At 38.5% G+C, this 22,545-nt stretch overlaps 2 protein-coding genes across 19 annotated transcripts in view; both read right to left on the bottom strand.

Moving 5' to 3' along the window:
* Positions 1–22,545, bottom strand: part of LOC106086182 (uncharacterized) — a 56,979-nt gene that overhangs the window by 28,216 nt on the left and 6,218 nt on the right. For 4 of the 17 annotated variants that reach the window (XM_013250735.2, XM_013250741.2, XM_059370732.1 and 1 more), the window contains exon 1: positions 4,070–4,216. The exons of 1 other annotated variant lie outside the window; for it this stretch is intronic. The gene's annotated coding sequence lies outside the window, so the exon portion shown is untranslated. Of the gene's footprint in view, positions 1–454; positions 604–3,732; positions 3,775–4,047; positions 4,217–22,545 lie in introns of those variants that run through there. 12 more of the 17 variants (XM_013250739.2, XM_059370738.1, XM_059370741.1 and 9 more) reach the window with 7 other exon arrangements.
* LOC106086181 (ammonium transporter Rh type A) overlaps positions 17,189–22,545 on the bottom strand; it is a 127,628-nt gene continuing 122,271 nt past the window's right edge. For both annotated transcript variants that reach the window (XM_059370693.1, XM_059370689.1), the window contains exon 9: positions 17,189–17,453. The gene's annotated coding sequence lies outside the window, so the exon portion shown is untranslated. The remainder of the gene's footprint in view (positions 17,454–22,545) is intronic.

Raw genomic sequence — 22,545 nt, 5'->3', positions numbered from 1 at the left:
GTAAAAACTAAAGAAAGCGCATAATGCAGGGTTGCCATACTGTCAGGATTCATACTCTTTAACAAAATAATTTAGGAACCTCTACAACTTTAAAACAAATGAATGGATTCAAAAACGTCCAAAGAGTTTTTTCTGCAGAATTTCCTAAATTTAATATTATCTATCATAAAATTAATTTTTTTTTTCATAAAAAAGGGAAAAAAAGATGTATGAAATTTGTAACCTTTTGTGTTCCCTTCGATTTTTATAACCTCCACCATAAAGTGGAGGTATACTAATTTCGTAATTCTGTTTGTAACACCTCGAAATATATACCTCATAAAGTATATATATTGTTGTATATATATTGTCACGTAATTTTAGTTCGATCTAGCCCTATACGTCCGTCTGCCTGTCGAAAGCACGCTAACTGTCGAAGGAGTTAAGCTAGCAGTTTGAAATTTTGCACAAATACCTTTTATTAGTGTAGGTCGGTTGAGATTGTAAATGGGCCCTATCGGTCCATGTTTTGATATAGCTGCCATATAAACCGATATTGGGTCTTGACTTCTTGAGCCTCTAGAGGGAGCAATTCTTGTCCAATTTGACTGAAAATTTGCACGTGGTGTTTTGGTATCACTTTCAGCAACTGCGCTATGTATAGTTCAAATCGGTCCATGTTTTGATATAGCTGCCCTATATACCGATCTTGGGTCTTGACTTTTTAAACCTCTAGAGCCTCTAGAGGTCGCAATTTTTGTCCGATTTGACTGAAATTTTGCACGTAGTTTGCAAATCGATTCATAACCTGCTATAGCTGTCATATAAACCAATCTTGGATCTTGATTTCCTGATCCGCTAGAGGGCGCAATTCTCATCCGATTTGGCTGAAACTTTGCATGAAGTGTTTTGTTATGACTTCCAATAACTGTGGTAGGTATGGCGAAAATCGGTACATAACCTGTTATAGCTGCCATATAAACCGATCTGGGATCTTGACTTCTTGAGCCTCATGAGCGCGCAATTCTCATACGATTTGGAAGAAATTTTGTACTACAGCTTCTCTCATGACCTTCGTGACCATACGCGTCTAATATGGTCTGAATCGATCAATAGCTTGATACAGCTCCCATATAAACCGCTCTCCCGATTTTGCTTCTTGAGCCCCTACAAGGCGTAATTCTTATCCGAATGCACTGAAATATTACACAATAGCATATTCTTATTCAATGTTCTTTGCTTGCCTAAAAAGTTATACCGCGCACAGAACTCGACAAATGCGATCCATGGTGGAGGGTATAGAAGATTCGGCCCGGCCGAACTTTGCACTCTCTTACTTGTTTTAAATTTAACTGAAAATGTTGCTCATTTCATCATCTATCTACCCTGTAAAGCACATTTTGGGATAGCCACATATGTATGACATACAAATTAATTAATCAGCTCAGCCCAATTTTCCCAATGTTCGTCCGATTGTATAACGTCGTCATGTGTTTACCGATTTCCACGAAATTGCACAAGGGGTTCCCTTATGACTCGAGGCAGTACTTGTGAATTTTATAGAATTCGGTTCATATTTTTGGTCCCCTCCCAATTCTAGAGACATTAGTAAGGTACTATGCCATGCATAGAAGCAATGCATGTAGCTAGGTAAGGTTTAAGTGGCAGTCTAACATCAGACTCACTAAGACTTATACTACAGACTGATACTACAGAAACAGGAGAAGGAAGATACCTAATAGTTCCTGCCTTTACATGTAGCTCCCATATAAATCTTACATGTAGCTCCCATATAAATCTTTCATATGATATGGCCAAAGGCTCCAATTTGTTTTAAATATTTTTTAAGTGTTTTTCTCAGAGAATGCCTCATATATGGGCCATTACATGAAATGTTGGAAGGGTTCAGATTGAAAGTATTTATCTTTATGAATTATTTAACCTAGGTTCAATTTTGAACGTTCTTTTTAGTGTTTAAGAGAATCTAACTCTGGTCATACAGGGTAGCTGCCTTTTTTTATACCCACCACCATAGAATAGGGGGTGTATTCATTTAGTCTTTCCGTTTGCAACACATCAAAATATCCATTTCCAACCCTACAAAGTATATATATTTCGGATCGTCGAAAAATTCTTAGGTGATTAAATTGTGTCCGTGTGTCTGTCAATCCGTGTGTCCATCAATTGTTATCACGCTACAGTGTTCAAAAATTGAGATATTGATTTGAAATTTTTCACAGGCTCGTAGTAATTCTATGAGCAGATTAAGTTCTTGAATGGGCAAAATCGGACTATATTTCGACATAGCTGCAATATAGATCGGTGTGGCGATATAGGGTCTTGAGCCCGTTAAAGCCGCATTTTTGTCCGATTTTGATGAAACTTGAAACTGAAAGTTGTAGTAAAGGCCCCGATACTCAAACCAAGTATGGCTCATATCGGGCCGATCTACCGATTCGCGGTCTTAAGCCCATAAAAGCCGCAATTATTATCTGATTTCGCTGTAATTTTAAATAGTGAGTTAATTAAGGCTTTCCGATATGTGTCTCAAATATGGTTCAGTTCGATCTATATTCAGATATAGCTGCCATATAGACCGATCTGCCGATTGAGGGTCTTAAGTCCATAAAAGCCCAAGTATTATCCAAATTCGCTGTAATTTAAAATAGTGAGTGGATTTAAGCCTCCTAATATCCTTAACATACGTGCATACAGAGGGTCTCGTGAAAGGTGGGATGCCTCTGGCCCAAATATCCCTCTTCGGGATAACGACGTCCAACCCATCAATAAGGAAGGATTCCTCTGGTATATAATCAGTCGCGCCGCTTGTAGCATGCCGCCACACAGCATCACCAACACCTGCAGAACAAAAACATGTCCTAAGTTTAAGGAGCGCCATGTATCTGACTTTCGCAGTCTTATGGTAATCTTTGTTGCCACACATTCAACATATGGGTGCATAGGCATAAGATCGAGAGTGGCATCTTCTCTCGGGGCAATTTCCTGGCACTCCCGCGGTACCCTCTCCACTTTCGATCATCTTGCGGAGGGAACGTGTGCCTTGTGCCACACCAGATATCCATAGGTGAGAATTGACCGAACGAGCGCGGTATCTAGTGCTTCTACTACTGCTTCCTATCGAGTTGCGACAGGAGTAGTTCCCTAACTACATGGGTCATCGACACCCTACAAGCTACAGCACAATCATCGTAGAAAGCGTCGAACCTACCAGGAAGCTCGCACAATGAAGGACTCATTTATGGGCTACTTCGTTTCCCGTCTCACCTTGATGTCCTGGGATCCACCAGAGCCTGACAGCTTTCCACGCGTCTAACGCCAAATCGTTCAGCGTCGCTTGACTGGTCACGTATATCGTTACAGTCTGATGGGGCCGCAGCTCAAGGCCTTCATCTACAAGGCCTTCAGTATCGCGAAGATCTCCCCAAATTTGGAAATTTTGTTTTTAGTGATAATTTCATAGAAATTTTGTCTTTCTTTGAAACTTTCTCTAAAGACAAAATTTTCACCAATCCTCTTTTGACATAGGTTTGTTGCAATTCGACTCCTTACAATGATATCCACTTGTACTTGGTACGAGTATTTTGAGTAATAAGTATAGAAGGCTCTATGCCGCATAGCTTGGTTTGCTCAGTATTAGATCGTTGTTGATGATCGTAACTAAATCCCTAGACAAGCTACGAAACTACGTGGCTGCATCTCAAAAACCTTCATTCTATCATTCTTGGTCCTTACCACAAATGCCTAGCAAAGTGTCGAAACGGTTTTAACCTTTAAAGAAATGAGAGTCTTAATATAGACAATCATCAGTAGAAAAACAAAAACCAAAACACCACACAATAACATTTCTTTTTTCAAAATATTGGTCAAAATTCCTCATTGACCACACACACATAAGAATATCACATTTTTGTTTTGGTTTTGGGTGATAATATTTTGTGCGAAATCGAAAATGACACTTTTCACCACTTTAGCGCTTGAAATTCGAGATGCCGGTCGAACAGGCAACCATGGAATTTTTCTGCAAACACACATTCAATGTAAACGCACATGAACACAGCCACACACTCACACAATACACACTGTAGTGCGGCAGACACACACCCACCCAATACCCGCATGCAAAATATCTCAAAGCGTCAAACGAACAAAAAAGCCAAACGAATTCACTGCACAAATAAAACCGTTCACGTCAAATTAGCTTTTAGAACTAAAACCAACAACAATGGCTCTGAATGAAATAAAAATCACTGCCTGTCGTCTCAACAAAAACAAAAAAGAAAAACAAAAAATACCCAAAAACTCTCACATGAGCGAACGCGATTCGTTGTCGAGTGCAACCGCGATTTAGCACTGAAAAGCACTCGAGTACTGTAATCAATAGCCCTAGTAGGTGTCGCATTGTTGTTGGTTTTCTTATTTCTGTCGATGTTACTATTGTAGTGAACTCTGCGGTGATGATGATACCGAGGGGCATTTTATAGAGTACATTGTTGTTGAGCTGGGGGGTATTTTATTGTCTCTCATTATCTTTCAAATGTAGCGTTATATTACGAATGGTTTAGTATGTCAGAGTGAGTGTGTGTAAATCTGTTCATCTATATACACAATAAAGAGAATATTTTCATTTATTTAATTCCCTAAAGAGAGATATTATGGAAAACATTGTTATAAAAACCTAAAAAGGAAAATAAGAAAGAGTTTATGTTGTGTTGAGTTTTTGAGGAAATCCATAAACTATAAACAGAAAATATAAAACCAAAAAAAAAAAAAAAATTAAATAAATTATTCGGCTTGCCCTAATGTAAAAAAGTTATTGTGTGTTTTCAACACTGAAGATCAAAAATTGATTACCAGTAATGAAGAAATCGGCAGCTGTATCCAAATCTGAACCGATCCAGACCAAATTGAAGAAGGATGTTGAGTGGTCTAAGACAACTCACTGTCTCAAATTTCAAATTGGCTTTTAGATATAGTCCGATCTAGCCCATCTTCGAAATTAACCTGCCTATTAACAAAAAAAAAAAAAAAAAAAAAATCTGTGCAAAGTTCCAGCTTAATATCTCTATTTTTAAAGACTGCAGATTGATTTCAACAGACGGACGGAAATGGCTAGATCGTCTTAGATGTTTACGACGATCAGGAATATATATTCTTCGGTAATGGATATTTCGATATATTGCAAACGGAATGACACCATTCTTTGGTGGTGGGTATAAAACACTAGTTAAAAGGGATTAAGTTCGACCGGGCCGAACTTTGGATACCCACCACCTCGGGTATATATTGAAATGCATTGTTTTTGCACCCATAGTATCTATATTCAAATATGGTTCCGATTTGGACCAAATACAGCACGGAAATTGAGTGGTTTAATAAATACAATTCAATGTTCAGTTTTGGTTTGATTTTGGACTGTTTGGCGGCTATATCCAAATATGGACCGATCTGAACCACTCCGCAGCCCTGCTCTTAAGACCATAACAGGCCAATTTCACTGAAATTTGGACGATCAAGAATTTATATACTTTATGGAGTCGCAGATCAATATTTCACGATGTTACAAATGGAAGGACTATATAAGTATAGGCTTCATCCTATGGTTGTGGGTATGAAAAGTGTAATAATTGTATCCATTGTGGTGGGTATCAAAAGTTCGGTACGGTCAAATTAAATAGGTTTGGTTTTTTTTTTGAAAATCATTTCTTTGGAATTCGAAAATGTAAAAAAGTGGGAAAAATTAATCAAAATAAATTAAAACTTCGAACGGTCCTCCCTTTATTATGTTCTTCGATTCTTACAACTACGTGGCGTATAAGTGATATTTATTCTTTCGTCAGCACGGGTGCGTATACGTAACAAGTTTGAATAAAGATATAACAAATACGCTCCCATAAAATTCTTTCGAATGGCAGCTGAGGTAAAAAAAACAACAGAGTGTTTATTTTACTTAAAATTTTGCACCCCACTGTATCCCCCCTACTGCTATTGCTGTGGATTTTATTTGTTAATGCATTAGAATCATTAGAATTCTTCTTTGCTTTTTTGGTTGTCCCATTACATGTTGGCACTCAATTATTTGAGTGTTATTGCATTTTCTTTTAATTGAGGTTCTTCTTTTCACAGCACACAATTCACATGCATCGCTGCGGCATTTGGAGAACACTCATTGATAATGTATTCAAGTGTCATCAGATATGTACATACATATATGCACAACCATTCTATGCGCTGATGACACCTGTTAGTGACCCTCACGAGTAGTGTGGGGGGATTAAGCAGCTTTAGGATATCAAATGTTTTGTTTTGTGCCAACACTGCTTTCGATGAATGAATCGATACGATATGCATATTTTAAATTTTAGGTGGGTATAGTCTTTTTTTGTTGGTTAGCATATAACAGAAGAGGTGTTGAAAAACCAAGGGGCTTGGTTTCTTTGAAATGCAATATCAGATTGAGTCATTTTTAGCCTTTTAATTACAAGAAATGATTGGTTGTATATACTTTGACAATGGAAGGTCCGTGTTTGCAGTCGCCATTATAAGGGATGATCAGTTCGGTTTTTGATAATCGAGTTTTCGGTTTTTTAGGTCGACTATAGTAATCGGTTGCTTCAAAATTGCTAATTTACAAGTTCTTGATGTGTATGTAAATCGGTTGCATGTTGAATACTTCTGATTTATTTTTATACCCTCCACCATAGGATGCGCCATTCTGTTTGTAACTCATTGAAATATTTTTGATCCACATGACATTTAAAGTCGATCTAGCCATATCCGTCCGTCCGTCCGGACTTAGCCCATGAATATTCCACTAAGGAACAGGGCTAAACTTCTCACATATCAATGAGTGCAGTCCGATTCAAGTTGAAGCTCAATGATAAGGGCCTTCTTTTTATAACCGAGTCCAAACGGCGTGCCGCAGTGAGACACCTCTTTGGAGAGAAGTTTTACATGGCATAGTACCTCACAAATGTTGCCAGCATTAGAAGGGGAAAACCACCTCTGAAAATATTTTTCTAATGATCTCACCAGGATTCGAACCCAGGCGTTCAGCGTCATAGGCGGACATGCTAACCTCTGCGCTACCGTGGCCTCCGTGGTAAATGGGCCATATCGGTCCATATTTTATATAGCTGCCATATAAACCGATCTTGGAACTTGACTTCTTGAACCACTAGAGGGCACAATTATTATCCAATTTGGCTGAAATTTGGCATGACGTGTTTAGGTATGACTTCCAACATCTGTGCTAAGTATGGTAGAAATTGGTCCATAACGTGATATAGCTGTCATATAAACCGATCTGGCGTCTTGACTTCTTAAGCCTCTAGAGGGCGCAATTCCTATCCGATTTGGCTGAAATTCGGCATGAAGTGTTTTGTTATGACTACCAACAACTGTGTTGAGTACGGTTTAAATCGGTTCATAACCTGAAATTGCTGCCATCTAAACCGATCATGAATCTTGATTTCTTGAGTCACTAGAGGTCACAATTCTTATTTAATTTGGCTGAAATTCAGCATAACGTATTTCCTTATGACTTCCAACAACTGTGCTAAGTATGATTCAAATTGGTCCATAACCTGATATAGCTGCCATATAAACCAATCTTGAATCTTGACTTCTTGAGCCACTAGAGGTCGCAATTCTTATCCGATTTTGGGTGAAATTTTACACAATAACTTCTACTATGGCCTCCAACATTCAATTCATATATCAACTTATGGTCCGATTCCAATACCATAGCAATTCTTTACTTTTATCCTTTGTTTGCCTAAAAAGAGATACCGTTAAAAGAACTCGACAAATGCGATCCATGGTGGAGGAAGCGTATGTAAGATTCGGTCCGGCCTACCTTAGCACGCTTTTACTTGTTGTTTATTTCTTTGCTGCCATTACATAACTCTCTAAATCATCACCTCGATTCTGATGTTTTCGCAATATGTCGTTCCTTTTACCAGCTATGTGCCCTAATTGCTTTTAAAGTACAAGTGCTAATTTAATGTTTGTCAATAATGTTATGTGTGAAGATTTTCACACCTAATCAATGCTAATTGAATACAAAAGTGCAAACTGAATCTGCCATATGAGGAGGTTAATGTCAAATGGTCTATTTCAAATTGTAAGCAAACGGTAATAAAATGGCATAAAACTTTTCTGATGGTTTCCTAGCAACTGGAAATATTTTGCTTTCAGCTAAAAAGTATTCATTTTTATGTTTCAATGTGTCAATGTTTCATTTTGAATCAATGTGTATACATGAAGGAATTGTTAATTTTGCCCATGAGCTGTTTCTCAAGAAACAAAATCGGTTTGAAATGGGTGCAAAATTGGGTTAAGTATTGATTTCCGGGATAACTATGAGCACCACACAGGCTGAAATTTTGAACTCCGACTTGTATGGTGTCCATCGTTATGACGGGAAGCTTAGCTGAAAGCTACCGGGCGCGTCCGTAGGTTGAGAATGGTGGTAAGCTTCATGTTTATGCGGGGTAGCTGCAAATGCGGCCACGGGCAGTCAGCGATTTTTGAGAGGAGAATCTCAATAAGGAATCAGTTGGCACTGGCACTTTATTAAATACTAAGTGCCAATGATACTCGAGATGACAAGGCGAGTTATTGGCGCCTTCAAATAATCAATGGCCAACATCAGCGTCTATTCCCAGGTTAGGGGCGGCTGAAGGCGAGCGTCGGATCTTGGAGTAAGCAGTTCGCGACTACGAGGGATACAAGTGTGATGTCACAAAACCCATGCGGTTGGCGCTGGGCCAGAAAACTATGAGAATCGCTATGAGAAACAATGGAATAGTAACAACGGATACCCCCTTACGTTGATGACCCACGCAAACGGAAAAGGAGAATATGACCGCTGCCCCTCCCATGATATTAAAATCGTTCTGGGAGAATTTAATGCGAAGATAGGAAAGGGAGGCATCTTTGGTCCAACAATCGGAAAGTTTAGCCTCCACGAGATAACTTCCGATAATGGATTGAGGCTGATAGATTTCGCCGCGGCAAAAAACATGGTAGTTTCAGCATTAAAATATTCACGAAGCCGCATGGCTGTCACCTGATCAAAACACACACAATAGATGGAAGGCATTCATCCAGCGTGTTAGATGTACGATCGATCTGTGGAGCGAATATTCGGATTCGGATTATAAGCTTGTTGCTGTAAAGTTTCGCACCCGTTTGAACACAGCGAGGAAAGTTTGATCTGACACTGCACGGAAATTGGACATTGATAAGCTACAAACACAACATAAGGCAACGGCTTACTCCACTCGAGTGACCCAACTGCTTGATGAAAGCACTCCTTGTTTCAATGATATAATGGCACAATGGCAAACTATTCCCGACTTCATGGAAAATGCCGCGTAATCCGCACTTGGATACCGGAAGCCTCTCCAAGAAACCCATGGTACGACCAAGAGTGTCGAGATGCAACACGACGTTAAGTTCGGCTGGGCCGAACTTTTGATACCCACCACCTCGGGTATATATGTAAACCACCTTTCGTCATAATCCGGTAAAATGCATAATTTATGCCCCCATAGTGGCTACATCGAAATAGGGTCCGATCTGAACCATATTCGACACGGATGTTGAAAAGTCTAACACAACTCACGGTCCCAAATTTCGGCAAAATCGGACAATAAAGGCCCATTGTATGGGCCAAAAACCTTAAATCGTGAGATCGGTCTATATGGCAGCTATATCCAAATAAAGACCGATCTGGGCCGAAATAAAAAAGGATGTCGAGTGGACTAACACAACTCACTGTCCCAAATTTCGGCGAAATCGGACAATACATGCGACTTAAATGGGCCTAATACCTTAATCCGAGTGATTGGCAGCTTTTTCCAAATATAGACCGATCTGGGCCAAAATGAAGAAGGATATTGAGTGGACTAATATAACTCACTGTCACAAATATCGACGAAACCGGACAATTAATGCACCTTTTATAGGTCTAATACTTTAAATCGAGATATCGGTCTATATGGCAGCTATATCCAAATCTGGACTGATCTGGGCAAAATTGCAGAAATATGTCGAGCGGCTAACATAACTCACTGTCCCATATGTCCGCGAAATCGGACAATACATGCGCCTTAAATGGGCATAATACCTTAAATCGAGAGATCGGTCTATATGGCAGCTATATCCCAATCTAAACTGATCTGAGCCAAAATAAGGAGTAATGTTGAAGGGCTTGCCACAATTCACTGTCCCAAATTTCGGCGAAATCGGAATAAAAATGCGCCTTTTATAGGCCAATATAGGCTTTTATGGGCCCCATACCCTAAAGCGAGAGATCGGTCTATGTGGCAGCTATATCCAAATGTGGACCAACCTGGGCCAATTGAAGATGGATGACAAAGGCCGTAACGCAACTCACTGTCCCAAACTTCGGCGACATCATACATGGGCCTACAACTTTAAATCGAGAGATCGGTCTTTATGGCAGCTATAGTGATGCAGGCACATGCTCCTGCAGACACAAAGAAGGAAATCTGTTAACTGACACAGATAGCATGCTAAGGATATGTAAATAACATTTTACCCAACTGCTGGTGTCCGACGAGGGCGGCGAAGAGGATGCCGCAGAACCAATCTCTGATGATGGTATAGAATGGCTACCTCGTAGTCAGAATGAGGCCCAAGTAGCTGTAACCCAACTGAAGAACAACAAGGCAGCAGGAGCCGACGGGTTACCCGCTGAACTATTTAGGACCGGAGGCGATACGCTGGTAAGGTGTATGCATCAGCTTGTCTGCGCAATCTGGCTATAAGAACGCGAACCCGATGATTGGAACATTTGCATACTTTGTACTGTGCACAAGAAAGGAAGCATGGGTACTTGTGAAAGCAGATGAGGCAGTGTTGGGGTATTTGAGAGTAAGACTCTTCGTAAAATATATGGACCAGTTTGCGATAATGGAGAATATAGGCGACGTGCGAACCACGAGCTGTTTGACGACGATAGCATAGTTACACGTATCAAAATACAACGGCTGCGTTGGCTAGGTGATGTTGTTAGAATAGATGAAGAAGCTCCAGCAAAGAAGTCTTTTGAAGGCAAACACAATGTTACACGCAAACCGGGACGGCCTTTTATAGACCAATATAGGCCTTTATGGGCCCAATACCCTAAAGCGAGATATCGGTCTATGTGGTAACTATATCCAAATGTGGACCAACCTGGGCCAATTGAAGAAGGATGACAAAGGCCGTAAGGCAACTCACTGTCCCCAACTTCGGCGACATCATACATGGGCCTACAACTTTAAATTGAGATATCGGTCTTTATGGCAGCTATAGTGATGCAGGCACATGCTCCTGCAGACACAAAGAAGGAAATCTGGTAACTGACACAGATAGCATGCTGAGGACATGTAAATAACATTTTACCCAACTGCTAGTGTCTGACGAGGGCGGCGAAGAGAGCGGCGAAGAGGGCGGCGAAGAGGATGCCGCAGAACCAATCTCTGATGATGGTATAGAATGGCTACCTCGTAGTGAGAATGAGGCCCAAGTAGCTGTAACCCAACTGAAGAACAACAAGGCAGCAGGAGCCGACGGGTTACCCGCTGAACTATTTAGGACCGGAGGCGACACGCTGGTAAGGTGTATGCATCTGCTTGTCTGCGCAATCTGGCTATAACAACGCGAACCCGATGATTGGAACATTAGCATACTTTGTACTGTGCGCAAGAAAGAAGCATGGGTACTTGTGAAAGCAGATGAGGCAGTGCTTGGAGTATTTGAGAGTAAGACTCTTCGTAAAATATATGGACCAGTTTGCGATAATGGAGAATATAGGCGACGTGCGAACCACGAGCTGTTTGACGACGATAGCATTGTTACACGTATCAAAATACAACGGCTGCGTTGGCTAGGTGATGTTGTCAGAATAGATGAAGAAGCTCCAGCAAAGAAGTCTTTTGAAGGCAAACACAATGTTACACGCAAACCGGGACGATCAAAAGCCCGAAGGAAAGATCAATTGGTGGAAGACACCTCAAATCTTGGCGTTTGAGATTTTAGAATGAGCGCAAAGGTCGAGGCGATTGGAACGCTTTTCTACGTTTGGCTAGTGAAACAAATGTTCTATCAAAGCCAATTAAAGTAAGTAAGGTTGATTTTCAGATTTGGCGAAGCAGTTGGAAGTCCTTACAGAAATCATAGTTCAAAATTCTAGGTTCTCAAGAAGTCTAGGCTTGATGGGATATACGGGTATTATGGCTATTTATTATAGCAACCGACCCGAATCAACATTAAGAACAAGTAGTTGCGCAAAAATTCCAGTGGCTAGCTTGTTTCTGCGAAAGTTCGCATGCTTCCAAGAGCCGAACGGAAGGACAGGGCTAGGCGTATATAAATATCAGGGCTACCAAGAAAATATATATCCTTCGTAATGACAAGATTAGGGGTGTTACAAAACAATTTCGATGTGTTGTTGGATTTTAGAATGTCTAATGAAACACTATTCCTTATGGCACTTTTTATTGTACTTGTCATGCCACATTTTTTATTTTCTTAATTTTCTTCACTACAAAATTTAGTACTATCTACTTTGTGAAAGTCTACATATATTTTCTACAAATCTACATATATTTTAATTATTTAATTTTAATATTGTCAATAAAGTTTCCATTCAGCCACAGTCATTGATTGCATCTCATCTCTTCATTGATCTCTGTCTCTGCGGTACAGTGATCCATTACTTTGAAACCTAAGGGCCGTATTGACCTGACGTATATAGGCCGGATACCAAATCAATGGCGGTGTATTGCTGTTGTTTGAATTCCACATTCGCACCTCAGTTACGGGCGGATGACTGAAATGATTTAAATAAAACAAAATTAACAATTACGTTAATTTATAGCTGGTCAATGGTTCGATACGCATACAGTACAACAATGTACAACAATGTGTCATGTGGTGTATTGTGGCCATTGTATAATTTAAATAATAAAACATTGGAGCATATATTAACATAATTACCAATTAATTCTTTGTGTGTGCTCATGTATGGAAAAAATTAAAAAAAAACATTATTGAGAAAAAGTTAAAAATCGAATTTAATTTAATCATTTAAATCATGGCGGTGGGGTTAAAATTGATGCAGGCAGCGAAAGACTTAAATATTTCGGATAGTTATGGTGAGATTGTAGCGGCTAGAGTCGTTTTACCTGTGCAGGGTCATGAATTCGATTCTTAATGGAGGCTTTGAAAATGGTCTTAGTGCATTTGTTACTGACTGCCAGTATCAGCTAACAACCTATGCTATCCAATTATAATGAAATCTCAAAACTTCTTGGTGTTGCTCAGAATGACTTACAATTTTGAAACTCCTATCAGTTTCTTGTATAACCTTCACCAAAGAATGAGGGATTATCTGAAGCAAGTTAACGAAATACCAAATAAGCAAATGCATCTTATGTTGTTGTTCATATTTTTTATATCCACACATAAAAAAATTAAAACGTTTGGGACTTCTTTACGACAAACAAAATACTTTTATCACGAAGTTTTTCTTTTATTGTAACGGTGTAACTGTTCGCTTCAACATATCAAAAGTAAGCCATAAACGTAGCATCATTGAACGTAACTAACATTGTTTATTGTATACCATTTAGCAGCTTCGCCTACGGTAAAAGGACGTTTCTTCTTTTGTAAAACCAAAAGCTTTTTAATTGCAAAAGTTCGTCGAAAGCCGCAAACGATTATTCGTGTACGGGACCAATTATTATTCTCTTGTGTCTCCCCTACTAGAGAGAAAGAGTGAGTATCCACAATATTATTTCCTTTTTATACCCACCACCGAAGGTGTAGGTTATATTCATTTTGTCATTCCGTTAGCAAAACATCAAAATATCCATTTCCGACCCTACAAAGTACAATATATATATTCTTGATCGTCGTAAAAATCTAAGACGATCTAGGATTGTCCGTTCTTCTGTCCGCCAGTCTCACCGTCTGTCTATTGAAATCACGCGACAGTCTTCAAAACTAAAGATATTGAGCTGAAACTTAGCACAAATTCAAGGATGGGCTATATCGGACTATATCTTGGTATAGCCCTCGTATAGACCGATATGGGTCTTAGGCCCATAAAAGCCACATTTATTATTCGATTTTGCTGAAATTTGGGACAGTGAGTTGTGTTGGGCGCCTTGACATCCTACTTCAATTTGGCTCAGATCGGTCCAGATTTGGATATAGCTGTCATATAGACCTATCGCCGATTTAAGGTCTTAGGCCGATAAAAGCCACATTTATTATCCGACTTTGCTGAAATTTGGTACAGTGAGTTTTGTTAGGCCAGTCGACATCCTTCTCCAATTTGGTCAAGATCGGTCCAGATTTGGATATAGCTGCCGTATAGACCGATTCGCCAATTTAAGGTCTTAGGCCGATAAAAGCCTCACTTATTATCCGACTTTGCTGAAATTTTGTACAGTGAGTTGTGTTAGGCCAGTCGATATCCTTCACCAATTTGGCCCAGATCGGTCCAGATTTGGATATAACTGCTATATAGACCGATCTCTCGATTTAGGGTCTTGGACCCATAAAAGGTGCATTTATTGTCCGATGTCACCGAAATTTGGGGCAGTGAGTTAAGTTATTCCCGTCGACGTATTTCTGCAATATGGCCCATATCGGTTCAGATTTGAATATAGCTGCCATATAGACCGATCTCTCAATTTAGGGTCTTGGGCCCTTAAAAGTTGCACTTTTTGTCCCATTTCTCCGAAATTTGGGACAGTGAGTTGTGTTAAGCCTATCGACATCCTTCTTGAAGATGGCCCAGATTGGTTCAGATTTGAATATAGCTGTCATATTGACCGATCTCCCGATTTAAGGTCTTGGCCCCATAAAAGGCGCATTTATTGTCCGATTTCACCGAAATGTGGGACAGTGAGTTTTGTAAGGCCCTTCAACATTCCTCTTTAATTTGGCCCAGATCGATTCAGATTTGGATATTGCTGCCATATAGACCGATCTCTCGCTTTGAAGTCTTGTTAATTAATAACCCGATTTCGCTGAAATTTAACACAGTGACTTTTGTTATGCTTTTCGACATCCTTGTCGTATATGGTTTACATCGGTCTATATTTGGATATATTGTAGTTATCAAAAAGACCAATATTTTGTTCTACAAAATTGAACAATGCCTTGCACTTATTGGACCATTCAATGGTCCAAATCGGACCATATTTCGATGTAGCTGCTATGGGGGCATAAATAATGCATTTTTCACCAAACTATGACGAAAGGTGGTTTAAATATATATCCTATGTGGTGGGTATCCAAAGTTCGGCCCGGCTAAACTTAACGCCTTTTTACTTATTGGTATTGACCTGGCAAAGAGCAGTCACTATATTGACCAGCTCGGTCGAGTGCAGATGGTAAACTCGAAAAATTCCGGTATGTCCAGTGACAAAAATTATTAGATCAACAGACAAATAGCTGCCTGGTAAAAAAAAACACAAGAATTTCTGAGGCACATACAATGAACTTGGCATCCTTTTCAATAAGCGCTCACCATCCCACAGTTACGTTACGATTCGCATCATCTTTAAAGAGTTACGTTCCAATGGAGCCACCATCTCATCAACCGCACCCAACTGTGACATTTTCTTAATGTATTGGTAGCTCTTGCAATGCTTCTGGCTGATCTTCACTCCAAAATCGAAAATTTTGCTTATTTACGTACCCATTGAGCCAAAAATGAGCTTCGTCGCTAAACACAATTTTTCGATAAAACAAAGTGGATATTCGATAAACTTTCCAAGAGCCCATTCACCAAAAAAATTTTGCGTTGCTGTAGGTAATTCGGCTTCAATTCTTGCACCAGCTGTATTTTGAAAGGCTTCACACCTAAATCTTCACAAAATTTTCCACATTGTTGAATAGCAGAGTCAAAATAGGCCGAATAGCTGCTTCAGTGGGTCGATTAAATTGACCATAAAATGGAAAAAGCGCGCGGTGAACTTTCTTAACAGAGCACGCATTTTGATAAAAAAATTCAATAATTTGCAAGCGTTATTCGTTTGTAAGACGATTCCAGGTTAAATTTAGACCAAACTGAAGATGTTTGACAGTGATACAAAACACGAAACGTGAGTGAGCTGTTTAAACCAGTGTTGCCAAAATATATACTCATTATAGCTAAGAAATCACTCTGTATAAACTGATCTTCGGATTTTATATATTTAGCCCCTAGAACCTGCAATTGTTATCCGATTGGACTCCAACAACAGTGCGAGGTACGGTCCAAATCGGTCTATAACTTGCTTTAGCTCCCATATATCGCTAACTCCCGATTTTACTTGAGCCTCTTGAAGCCGCAATTTTTGTCCGATTTGGCTAAAATTTGGCGTATAGTGTTCTGTTACGACTTCCAACAACTGTGTCAAGTACGGTTGAAATCGCTCTGTAAGCTCCCACATAAACCAATCTCTCGATTTCGCGTCTGGATTCCCTGGAAGCCACAATTTTTGTCCAATTTGGCTAAAAGTTTGCACGTGATGTTTTTTACGACTTCCAACAACTGTGTCCGATTTGGCTGAATTTGAGCATGTCGTGTTTTGTTATGACTTTCAACAACTGTGTCAAGTATGGTCCAAGTCGGTCTACAACCTGATATAGCTCCCATGTGAACTGGTCTCACGATCATCCTTGTTCGGTTCCAAGAAGCTTTAATTTTTGCTAGTTTGGTATGTAGAATAAACTTATGCCCTTTAACTTAATTTATTTTGTATTCATTTTTAGCACGCTTTTACTTGTTTTAGTGGCTTTTTTCCAAAAAAAAAAAAACATTTTTCTCAAATTTCATCTTTAAAATAAATTCCACATTTCTGATTATTTCCCATTGCTGGTCAATCTCTTGCCTAGCCTAAAACATATTTCACATTCAATTCAAATACTACATTCAGAGCTAATTTAATCCAATTCTATATGATGTAGTTCTACATTTTCTATACAATTGAGTGTCAATAAAACAATCATCCTATTTGTTTGATTAACACTCTTCTAAATGTAGCATAGCATAGGGCTGAAATAAGTGTTACAACAGCAAAAAACCAAAACAATCAACAAAATAAATTAAAAACAATTCCCAACATCATAATGCCATACCAAAAATAAAACGAATGAAGCCACAAAATGGTGTAAATTTATTTTGCAAATAAAACTCATTTTTTTTTATTCATAAATTCTAAAACTGAACGGTATTTTAAATTAAATTGAACAAAAGTAATATAAAATCGATTTTGTGTTCTCAGTTTCTGTGTGTGCGTGTGTATGAGTACGTGTATAAGTGAGTTTTTGTTGTGAAACTTAAACATTTGATCGAAAACAAATACCAACAGAAAATATTCGATAAACATGTGAACACTCATACAGACCACAGTTGTGTGTAAATAAGCTCGCCTTGTGCTCTAAAAAAAAAAAATAATAAAAGCACAAAATAAGTTATTGATAAATAATGAAAATGTGCTAAAAGGATTTGTGTATAAGCGTATGTAAGTAAGTTTACATGGGGTACAATTGAGAGTGATTGTTACAAATTATTTCAAATATTTGCAATATTTGGAGAAAAAAAAAAACACTGAGGCACTTAATCCAACATATTACAGGTAAGCTTCTAGTGGAGTTCTGAAAAGAGACAGACTTAAAAAGTAAAAGCGTGCTAAGTTCGGCCTGGCCGAAACTTATATACCCTCCACCATGGATCGCATTTGCTATGATATTGAAGATATATCAACTTATGGTCCGATGGTCCGGACCATAATTGAACTGAATGTTGAAGACCATAGTAGAAGTCGTTGTGTACAATTTCAGCCAATTCGAATAAAAATTGTGCCCTTTAGCGGCTCAGGAAGCAAAATAGGGAGACCGGTTTATATAGGAGCTGTATCAGACTATAGACCGATTCAGACCACAATTGACACATATGTTGAAGGTCATGAGAGACGTCGTTATACAAAATTTCAGCCAATTAAAACTATATTTGGCGCAACTGTTGGAAGTCATAATAAAACACTTCCTGCAAAATCGGATAAGAATTGCGGTCTCTAGGAGCTCAAGAAGTCAAGATTCAAGATCAGTTTATATGGCAGCTATATCAGGTTATGGACCAATTTTAACCATACTTAGCACAGATATTGGAACTCGTAGCAAAACACCTCATGCTAAATTTCAGCCAAATCGGATATTCGGATCGGAATTGCGCCCTCTAGAGGCTCAAGAAGTCAAGACCCCAGATCGGTTTACACAAGAGCTATATCACGTTATGTACCGATTTGAAGCACACTAAGTACAGTTATTGGAAATCATAACAAAACACCTCATGCAAAATTTCAGTCAAATCGGGTGAGAATTGAGCCCTCTAATGACTCAGGAAGTCAAGATCCAAGATCGGTATATCTGGCAGCTATGTCAAAACATGGACCGATATAGTATATTTACATTCTCAACCCACCTACACTAATAAGAAGTATTAATGAAAAATTTCAAGCGGCTAGATTTACTCCTTTGAAAGTTAGCGTGCTTTCGACAGACGGACGGACGGACATGGCTAGATCGATTTAAAATATCATGACGATCAAAAATATTCATACTTTATGGGGTCTCGGAGGAACATTTTGAGGTGTTACAAACAGAATGACGAAATTAGTATACCCCCATCCTATGGTGGAGGGTATAACAATTTGAACCGCGACTTTGTGCCATAGCTAGCACGCACGCACCAAAGGGTGCGATGATTAATTGAATTTTTGTTCAATCAGGACTATTTCTTTTTGGAGAATGTAATATGGCATGGGTGTAGATAACGCTCTTTCAAAATGTTTAAGAATTATCGCCATGATTTGAAGTAATGCATATTCGATGACTCCGTAGTCATTGAAAGAGATGTGAATTTTGCTACACCAACACATTGGCATCCTATAGAATGTTTTTCGCAGTTTATAGACATAGGCCAAAAATCACTCGTAGCTTATAATGTGCAAAAATATACCGAATGACTGGCATTAAGCCAAAAACTTGCATTAGTTTTCAAGGCCGATCTTCATACGCCAGTGAGTTTTGCAATGTAGACTAACAATAATATGTTGAATATGGACAACCTTAGATATATGAAAAACAAGTAAAAAGGCTTTAGGTTTGGCCGGGCCGAACTTTGGATACTCACCCCCTCTGGTATATATGTAAACCACCTTTCGTCATAATCCGGTGAAAAATAGATTATTTATGCATCCACTGCAGCTATACTGAAATATCGTCCCATTTGGACCAAATTCGGCACGGACATTGAGTGGTCTAATAAATACAAGTCACTGTTCAATGCTGGTTCAATATCTGTCTTTTTGCCAGCTATATCCAAATACAGACCGATCTGGACAATTTAGGACCGGGATGCCGAAAAGGCTGACATAAGTCACTGTGTCAAATTTCATGGAAATCGGATAACAAATGATCCTTTTATGGGGCCAAGACCTTAAATGAAGAGATCGGTCTATATGACAGCTATATCCAAATCTGGACCGATCCGCGCCATATTGCAAAAAGATGTCGAAGGGCCTAACACAACTCACTGTCCCAAATTTTGGGCAAAATCGGACAATAAATGCGCCTTTTATGGGCCCAAGAATTTGAATCAAGTAATTGGTCTATATGGTAGCTATATCCAAATCTTGACCTATCTGGGCAAAATTGAAGAAGGATGTCGAGCGGCCTGGCACAACTCACTGTCTCAAGTTTCGGCGAAATCAGACAAAAATGCACCTTTTAGGGGCCCAAGACCTTAAATCGAAATATTGGTCTATATGACAGGTATATCCAAATCTGGACCGATCTGGGCCAAATTGAAAAAAAAGTCGAAGGACCTAACACGACTCAAATGCAAATTTTGCCCATGAACATTCCACTAAGAAACAGGGGCAAACTTCTCACATATCAATGAGTGCAGTCCGATTCAAGTTTAAGCTCAATGATAAGGGGTCTGCTTTTTATAGTCGAGTCCGAACGGCGTGCCGCAGTGCGACACCTCTTTGGAGAGAAGTTCAAATGGCATAGTACCTCACAAATGTTGCCAGCATTAGGAGGGGAAAACCACCGCTGAAAATTTTTTTCTGATGGTCTCGCCAGGTTTCGAACCCAGGCGGACATGCTAATCTCTGCACTACGGTGGCTTCCTAACACAACTTACTGTCCCAAATTTCAGCAAAATCAATTTTTAATCAACAATTAATGTGACTTTAATGGGCCTAAGACCTTAAATCGGCAAATCGGTCTATATGGGGGCTATATTAAGATATAGTCCGATATAGCCCATCTTCGTTTCGCAAAGAATGACTAACAAAAATATAATGAATATGGACAATCTTTAATATATGAAAACCAATAAGGAAAGGCAAAAGTCGGGCGAAGCCGACTATATAATACCCTACGCCACCCAGTCGACGTACTACTTATACCCTACACCAATACTGTGGTACAAGGTATTATAACATAGTAAATTAGTTTGTAACACCCAAAAGGAAGAGAGATAGACCCATTGATAGGTGTACCGATCGACTCAGAATTACTTTCTGATTGGATTTAGCTTTCCGTCTGTCTGTCTGTTTGTCTGTCTGTCCGTCTGTCCATATTAATTTGTGTACAAACTACAGGTCGCAATTTACATCCGATCGTCCTCAAATTTGGTATGGGCATGTTTTTCACCCTAGAGATGGAGGCTATTGAAATTGGAAAAAATCGGTTCAGATTTCGATGTAGCTTCCATATATATGTTTGTCCGATTTTCAGCAACACTGCAATAAAATGGTCATTTTTAAACCGATTCTCTCGAAATTTGGCAGGAAGGGTTTTCTTATGACTCCCGACTCTTTGGGTGAATTTCATAGAAATCGGTTCAAATTTGGATATAGCTCCCAAATATATGTTCGTCCGATTTGCAGTAAAAATGCAATAAAATTGTCATTTGTTATCCGATTCTCTCGAAATTTGTCTGAAAGGATTATCTAATGACTCTCGATATTACTGGTGGAAATCGGTTCAGATTTAGATAAAGCTCTCATGTATATATATCGCCCGATTTTTACTCCTAGAGTCACTGCAAGCGCATTTATTGACAAATCTTCCCAAAATTTTGTAAAACGCTTTCCACGATAACTTCCACAATGTCTATAAAGTTTGCTCGAAATCGGTTCAGATTTAGACATAGCTCATATATATATATTGTCGTGCGATTTACAGTAATATTGCAATCAAAAGGCCATTTGTTAATCGATTTTCTCGAAATATGGCAGCAAGGATGTTCTCTTGCTTCTCGACGTTATAGACGAATTTTATAGAAATCGGTTCCGATTTAGATATAGCCGTTATAAATGTATTTCGTTAGATTTTCACTTCTAGAGGCACTGCAAGAGCATTTTTTGACCAATCTTGCCAAAATTTTGCGCAACGTTTTTCTCGACGAGTGCCACATTATCAAATTTAGGGAATTTTTAAAAATATTGTCATTTGCGAACCGTAGTTGTTACAGTTTGAACATATTTGCTTGAAATGTCATACGAATTGTTTAATAACCCATCTGAAAACATCCGGCGAGGTCCATCAAAATTGGTTCAGAATTAAACATAGCTCCCACTGTGTACCGATAGGGTAGGTGTAGGGTATTATAATGTCAGCACCGCCCGAAATTTGGCTTTCCTTACTGGTTTTAATATATATGACTTATCTCCAACTCTAGTTAGACTTAAATTTTCACACCTTTCGAAATTTTGAATAGATCCTTGTAAGATTTTTTTACGATAGAACAAAATCTGTGGATTTCTACAGCTTTAAAAAGTCATATCAGATAAAACATATATATGGGAGCAATATCTAAATCTGGGAGAGATCTGAAAAAATTGTGGATTTTACTGCCTTACAAGTCCATATCGTATATATATATATATATATATATATATATATATATATATATATATATATATATATATATATATATATATATATATATATATATATATATATATATATATATATATATATATATATATATATATATACATATATATATATATATATATGAGACGTCGAGAAAAACGTTGCGCAAAATTTTGGCAAGATTGGTCAAAAAATGCTCTTGCAGTGCCTCTAGAAGTGAAAATCTAACGAAATACATTTATAACGGCTATATCTAAATCGGAACCGATTTCTATAAAATTCGTCTATAACGTCGAGAAGCAAGAGAACATCCTTGCTGCCATATTTCGAGAAAATCGATTAACAAATGGCCTTTTGATTGCAATATTACTGTAAATCGCACGACAATATATATATATATATATATATATATATATATATATATATATATATATATATATATATATATATATATATATATATATATATATATATATGGGAGCTATATCTAAATTAGGACCGAAATTATCAAAATTTTGACCCCCTCTTGGGATGCCAAATTAAACGTCTCATGCTAAATTTTGTAAAGATCGGACCAAA

This window comes from Stomoxys calcitrans, chromosome 1 (genome assembly GCF_963082655.1).
Source record: "Stomoxys calcitrans chromosome 1, idStoCalc2.1, whole genome shotgun sequence".
NCBI classification, from domain to species: domain Eukaryota; kingdom Metazoa; phylum Arthropoda; class Insecta; order Diptera; family Muscidae; genus Stomoxys; species Stomoxys calcitrans.
The sequence above is the reverse complement of the archived record's forward strand: the minus strand, read 5'-3'. Positions and strand labels throughout refer to the sequence as shown.